Here is a 6,844-nt window from a genome sequence, read left to right as displayed (position 1 = left end):
GTCCGAGATGCTCTCTAAATCGACTAAGTCAAGGTTACTTCTTGGCATGCATTAGGTCCTCTTCTGGGCCAATCTAGTGTACAGGAAAGGAATGACCACAGGATGGTGAGCCAGGCTGACTCAATTTTTAATTCTGGCTCTTTCCAGTTAGCCCTGTTAACTCAAATGCCCTGGCCTTCGGTTTACTCGTCTATACAGTCAAAGGGCTGTCCTAGGTGACAACCAAGAGCCTTTCAAGCTCTTCTGCGGCTCTGTGGCACCTTCGATGCCGCATGTGCATCCAGCAAAGACTACTGCATGCGTCCCCCCGTGAACACTCGTGGTAGGGAGGACCCAGATCCGGCGCTGCGGACCAGCGACAGAGCATCGGCAGCGGCCCCTCCAGGCCAAGCGGGAATGTCGGCTACTGAGGGGGCGATTGCGCGGGAGATTGAGGGAGCGACTATGCTCTGTGATTTGCACCAGCGGTTTCTTTTTAGATATATGAAAACTTTGGGGGAAATCCTAAATTAGATGTGTGTGTGTGGTTGGATGGGAATGGAAGACTTTAAAAACATTTCCTCTGGAGTTTTAAAAATGTTTATTTATTTATTTATTTTTAATCACTGGAGTCCTGCCTCCACTCTATGGCAATGCTACTCCTGGTTGTTCTTGTAGGTCCTCACATCTGTCCACTACACACAGCTGCCCTCCCAGTGTCTCAGGTAAGGAGGCCACAGCCTGGCCCCACGTCCTACCTGTCACCCATTATGGAGCCTGAAATTACCTGGCTGCCCTTTTCTGAGTGTTCAGCCCCTTCTTTAGGTTGTTTGTTGCGTTTACGTGCTTTAATTATTGACTCCAAGTAAACCCTGTCGGAATCGGTCTGGGTGGTGCTGGAGTCTCCTGCGTGGGGGAGCTGGGCAAAGGGAGTGTCTCTGGCAGTTCCTTGGGAAAGCTTTTCCTTCAACTTTGGCCCCCCTCCCTAAGATAGTAAGCCCTTAAGCAGTTTAAAGAGAAGTGTCTACTTTCCAAGCTTCAATGCCTTACTGACAGCACCTTTTCAAGTGCTGGTCCTCTGGTTGGCATTTGAGTCTGAGATATTCCAATCTTGGTATATAGAGTAGGTCTGAGTGTGGCTTCAGGAACTCAGTTATAATCCTGCATTCAGTAGGGTCAGAGCTGATTGACACAGGTCCCTGGTGGATACTCTCTGTAGACCAGCACCTCAGCCCAAAATCCACACTACATTGTGTGGACAATCACATGATACTGGGAATCATGGCCTAGCCAAATTGGAACACATTTTTGGGGGACATGATTCAATCCATGACAGATAGCAACAAGGTGGACCTCCCTGGGTGTCTGTTCAGAGCATGATAGCCCCTCCCCCAATCAGTAACTGTTGGCTGCTGGACTGATATGAACACCTACAGAAGTGGAGCCAGGAGATGGGTCACCTAAGTGAAGATTGCTCCCCCAACCACCATAGATCTCTCAGAGGTCCTTCTGGGGAGTGCCAACCTCTCTTCCTCCTGAAACAGGGGAAAGTCTGCCTGTGCTTTCCCTGAATGCCAGCTCAGATATGTGCAGCCCCCACCGAAAAGGGAAGGAAACCTAAGGCAAAACTGAAGGGCAATACCTAATGAAAAAAAAAGGAAGACTATAATACAGCAATGTTAAAATAATTGAAGACTTAAGGGAATAAAAAAATAAAAGAAATAAGGAAAGCAATGTAAGAAAAAAATGAGGACCTTAAAAAAAAGATAAATCAAACAGAAATATTGCAATTGAAAGGATCAATAACTGAAAGGAGAAGTACATGGAAGGATTTACCAACATATTTAATCAGAAGAAAGAACCAGTGAGTTAGAGAATAAGATACTCAAAATTACAGAGGCTGAAGAGCAACAAGAACAGAGGATCAAAAAGGCTGAGCACAGTTTAATAGAATTATGGGACAGCATAAAGAGACCTAATATATGCATCATGGGAAATCCAAAAGGAGACGAGAAAGAAAGGGACAAAAGAATATTTGAAAAAATAATGACAAAGAAATTTCCCAGTTTTTTTTTTTTTAAATGAAGAACATGAATTTACAAATTCAAGAACCTCAAAGAACCCCAGGCAGGATAAACCCAAAGAGATCTACACTGAGACACATCACAGTTTGGCTACCAAAAAGTAAGGATAAAGAAAGTATCCTGAAAACAGTGAGAAAGAAGCAAACAGTCACATACAAAGGATCCCCAATAATATTAAGTGCGGATTTCTCCTCAGAAACATTGGAGGCCAGAGGCTATGAAATGATATATTTAAAGTGCTGAAAGGAAAAAAAAAAAAAAACCAACTGTCAACCAAGAATACTATACCCAGCGGAACTGTCCTTCAAAAATGAGAGTGAATTTAAAATATTCTCAAACAGAAGCTGAGAAAGTTCATATCTACCAGACCAGCCCTATAAAAAATACTAATGGGAGTTCTGCAGATAGAAGGAAAATGACACTAGAAAGTAGTTCAAAGCTATACATAAGAAAAAAGATCCCTAATAAAGGGAATTGCACAAGATAAGAGTAAAGGGCTAGTAATAAGGTACTCATGCTTGAGAATTCTATTTTTTTTTTGTCCTTCATGCTTTTTAATAACAAAGGTATAAAAAACAAGGATAAAATTATGTTGCGTATGAAATATAGAGACATAATTAGTGATAACAAAAATAAAATGGGGGGATGGTAGAGGTATAGAATTTCTTGTATGTTACTGAAGTTAACTTGGTACCAACTTACCCTAGGATGTTTGAATACAAGCTGTTAAATGGAATATTCATGCTAACCAGTAGGAAAATATCTAAAAAACATATACAAAAGGAAAGGAGAAAGGAACCAAGATGACTTACTACAATAAACCAACAAAACACAAATGCAAGCAGTAGTAAAGGACAAAGAAAAAGAAGCATTAAGACACAAAAAATAAATACCAAAATGGCAGAAGTAAGTCACTTCTTATTGGTAATTACAGTGAATGTAAATGGACTAAATACACCAATCAAAAGGCAGAGAGTGGCAGAATGGATAAAAAAACAAACACGATCCAACTATATGCTGTTTACAAGAGACACAGCTTAGACCCAAAGATACAAACAGATTGAAAGTGAAAGGATGGGAAAAAATTCCATCCAAATACTAATCAAAAGAGAGCTAGGGTGGCAATCTTAATATCACACAAAGTGGACTTTAAGACAAATTCTGTTAGAAGAGATAAATATGGACATTAGAAGATTAAATAATCACAAATATATATGCACCCAACACCAGAGTACCTAAATATATAAAGCAAACACTGATAGAATTGAAGAGAGAAACAGATAACACTACAATAATAGTTGGATACTTCAATACTCCACTTTCAATATTGGATAGAACATCTAGAAAGAAGATCAACAAGGTAACAGAGGTCTTGAATGACACTATAAATCAACTAGACTTAACAGACATATATAGAATGCTGCACTCAACAACAGCACAACATACGTTCTACTCCAGCGCACAAGAATCATTCTCCAGAATAGACCACACCTTAGGTCACAAAGCAAGTCTTGTTAAATTTAAAAGAGATTGAAATCATACAAAATATAATCTCTGACCACAACAAAGTGAAGCCAGAAATCAATAACAGAAAAAAAAAAATACACAAGCATGTGGAAATTAAACAACACAATATTAAACTACCAGTGGATTAAGGAAGAAGTCAAAAGAGAAATCACAAATTTCTTAGAGTCAAATGAACTTGAAGGCACAACATACCAAAACTTATGGGATGCAGTGAAGGAAGCACTTAGAGAGAAACTTAGCAATAAATGCTTTCATGAAAAAAGAAGGTCCCAAATCAACAGCCTAACACAATAACTTGAGGAACTAGAAAGAGAAGAGCAAATTAAGCCTGTAAGAACCAGAAAAAGGAAATAACACAGATCAGAGCAGAAATAAATAAAATAGAAAACAATAGAAAAGATCAACAAACCTGAAGTTGGTTCTTTGAAAAGAACAATAAAATTGACAAACCTTAATCTAGAATGACAAAGAGAAAAGATGCAAATAGCTAAAATAAGAAATAAAAAAGAAGATACTACAAGTGACCCAACAGAAATAAAGAGACTTATGACAGAATATTATGAACAATTGTATGGCAACAAACTGGAAAGCTAGACAAAATAAACAAATTCTTAGAAGTACACAAACTACCCAAACTGACTCAAGAGGAAATGGAAAGTCTCAACAGACCCATAACAAGTGAAGAGATTGAATCAGTGATCAAAAACCTCCCAACAACAACAACAGCAAAAGTGCTGGACCAGATGGCTTGATTGAGGAATTCTACCAAACAATTAGAGAAGAATTGACACCAATACTTTTTAAACTCTTCCAAAAGAGAAGGAGGGAATACTCCCTAAACCATTCTATGAAGCAAACATAACGCTGGTACCAAAACAAGAGCAAGAAAGAAAACTATAGGTCAATATCCTTATGACTATAGATGCAAAAATCATCAACAAAATACTAGCAAACAGAATCCAGCAGCATATTAAGAGTTAACCATGACCAAGGGGGATTTATTCCAGGAATGCAGCAATGGTTAAACATTAGAAAATCAATCAGTGTAATACACATCAATAGAACAAAGGAAAAGGAACACATGATCATCTCTAGGAATGCAGAAAAAGCATTTGATAAAATCCAAAACTCTGTCTTGATGAAAAATCTCAAAATTGGAATAGAAGGAAGGTTTCTTGATGTGATTCAGGGCACATATGAAAAGCCAATGGCCAACACTCTGCTTAATGAAAAAAGACAGAGCTTTCCCCTTGAAATCAGGAACAAAATAAAGGTACCCACTCTCACAACTTCTATTCAATATTGTATTAGAAGTCCTTGCCAGAGCAATAAGACAAGAAAAAGAAATAAAAGTTCTCCAGATTGAAAAAGAAGTAAAATTATCCCTATTCATGGATGATATTATCCTATATATAGAAAATCCCAAAGTGTCCCCAAAAAACCTCTAGAGCTAATAGAGGAATTTAGCAAAGTTGCAGGGTACAAAGTCAACAAACAAAAATCAGTTGGGTTTCTATACACCAGCAATGAGAAATCTGAAATGGAAATTAGTAAAATGATTCCATTTTCAATAGCATCTAAGAGAATAAAATACCCAGGAACAAATTTAACCAGGGACACGAAGGAAAGAGATTAAAGACAACTTAAGTGGAAAGATGTTCCATGTGTATGTATTGGAAGACTTAATATTGTTAAGATGTCAATACTACCCAGTGCAATCTATAGATTCAATGCAATTTCCATCAAAATTCCAACAGCCTTCTTTACAGAAATGGAAAAACTAATCTTTGACTTTACATGGAATGGAAAGAGGCCCTGAATAGATAAAGCAATGTCGAAAGAGAACAAAGTAGGGAGGCGACTCATATTTCCTAATCTTAAAACATACTATATAGTCACAGTAATAAAAAAAAAAACAGCCTGGTAATGGTATAACAACTGACAAATAGACCAATGGAATAGAATTGAGAGTCCAGAAATAAACCCATACAGCTGTGATCAACAGATTTTTCATAAGGGTGCTGTGAGTCAGTTCGATGGGGGAAAGGAGAATCTCTTCAGTAACTGGTGCTGGGAAAATTGGATTTCTATATGCAGAAAAATGAAACAGGATCCATGCTTCACACCATACACAAAAACAAATTCAAAATGGATTAATGACGTAAATGTGCAAACTAAAGCCATAAAATTCTTAGAAGAAAACACAGGGGCAATGCTGTTGGGCCTAGCTTTTTACAATAGGTTAATATAATAACAAAAGCACAAAGAGCAAAAGACAAAATCAATAAATGGGACCTCATAAAAATTAAAAACTTTTGTTCATTAAAAGACTTTACCAAAAAAGTGAAAAGACAACCTGGGAGAATATTTTTGGAAATCATTTATCTGATAAGAATCTATGAACCAAAATTTATATAAACTTCAATAACTTAACAACAAAAAGACAACCTAATCATAAAACGGACAAAGGACTTGAATAGACCGGTCACCAAAGAGGACATTCAAATAGCCATGAAACACACGAAAAGATGCTCCACGTCATTAGCCGTTAATGCAAATTAAAGTTATGATGAGGTACTATTTCAATCCCACTAGGGTGGCTAAGATTAAAATGAACAAAAAAAAAACTAGAAAATGACAAACATTGACGGGGATGGGGGAAACTGGAACCTTTTTCCATTGCTGGTGGAAATGCAAAATGATACAGCTGTTGTGGAAAACAGTGTGGCAGTTCCTCAAAAACCTAAAAAGAGAACTACCATTAAAAAACAAAAACAAAAAACCCCGGTGCTCTCGAGTAAATTCCGACCCATGTTATTGTTAGGTGCCGTTGAGTCTGTTCCGATTCATAGCAACCCTATGCACAACAGAAACACTGCCCGGTCCTACTCCAGCCTCACAATCGTTGCTGTGCTTGAGCCCATTGTTGCAGCCATTGTCTCCATCCTCTTTTTCGCTGACCCTCTACTTTATCAAGCGTGATGTCCTTCTCCAGGGACTGGTCCCTCCTGATAACGTGTCCAAAGTATCTGAGACATAATCTCACCATCCTTGCTTCTAATGAGCATTCTGGTTGTACTTCTTCCAAGACAGATTTGTTAGTTCTTTTGGCAGTCCACGGTATATCTAATATTCTTTTCCAACATCACAATTCAAAGGTGTCAGTTCTTCTTCGGTCTTCCTCATTCATTGTCCAGCTTTTGCACGCATATGAGGTGATTGAAAACACCATGGCTTGGGTCAGTTGCACCTTA

The sequence above is a fragment of the Loxodonta africana genome, chromosome 11 (genome assembly GCF_030014295.1).
Source record: "Loxodonta africana isolate mLoxAfr1 chromosome 11, mLoxAfr1.hap2, whole genome shotgun sequence".
In the NCBI taxonomy this organism is placed as follows: domain Eukaryota; kingdom Metazoa; phylum Chordata; class Mammalia; order Proboscidea; family Elephantidae; genus Loxodonta; species Loxodonta africana.
The sequence above is the reverse complement of the archived record's forward strand: the minus strand, read 5'-3'. Positions refer to the sequence as shown.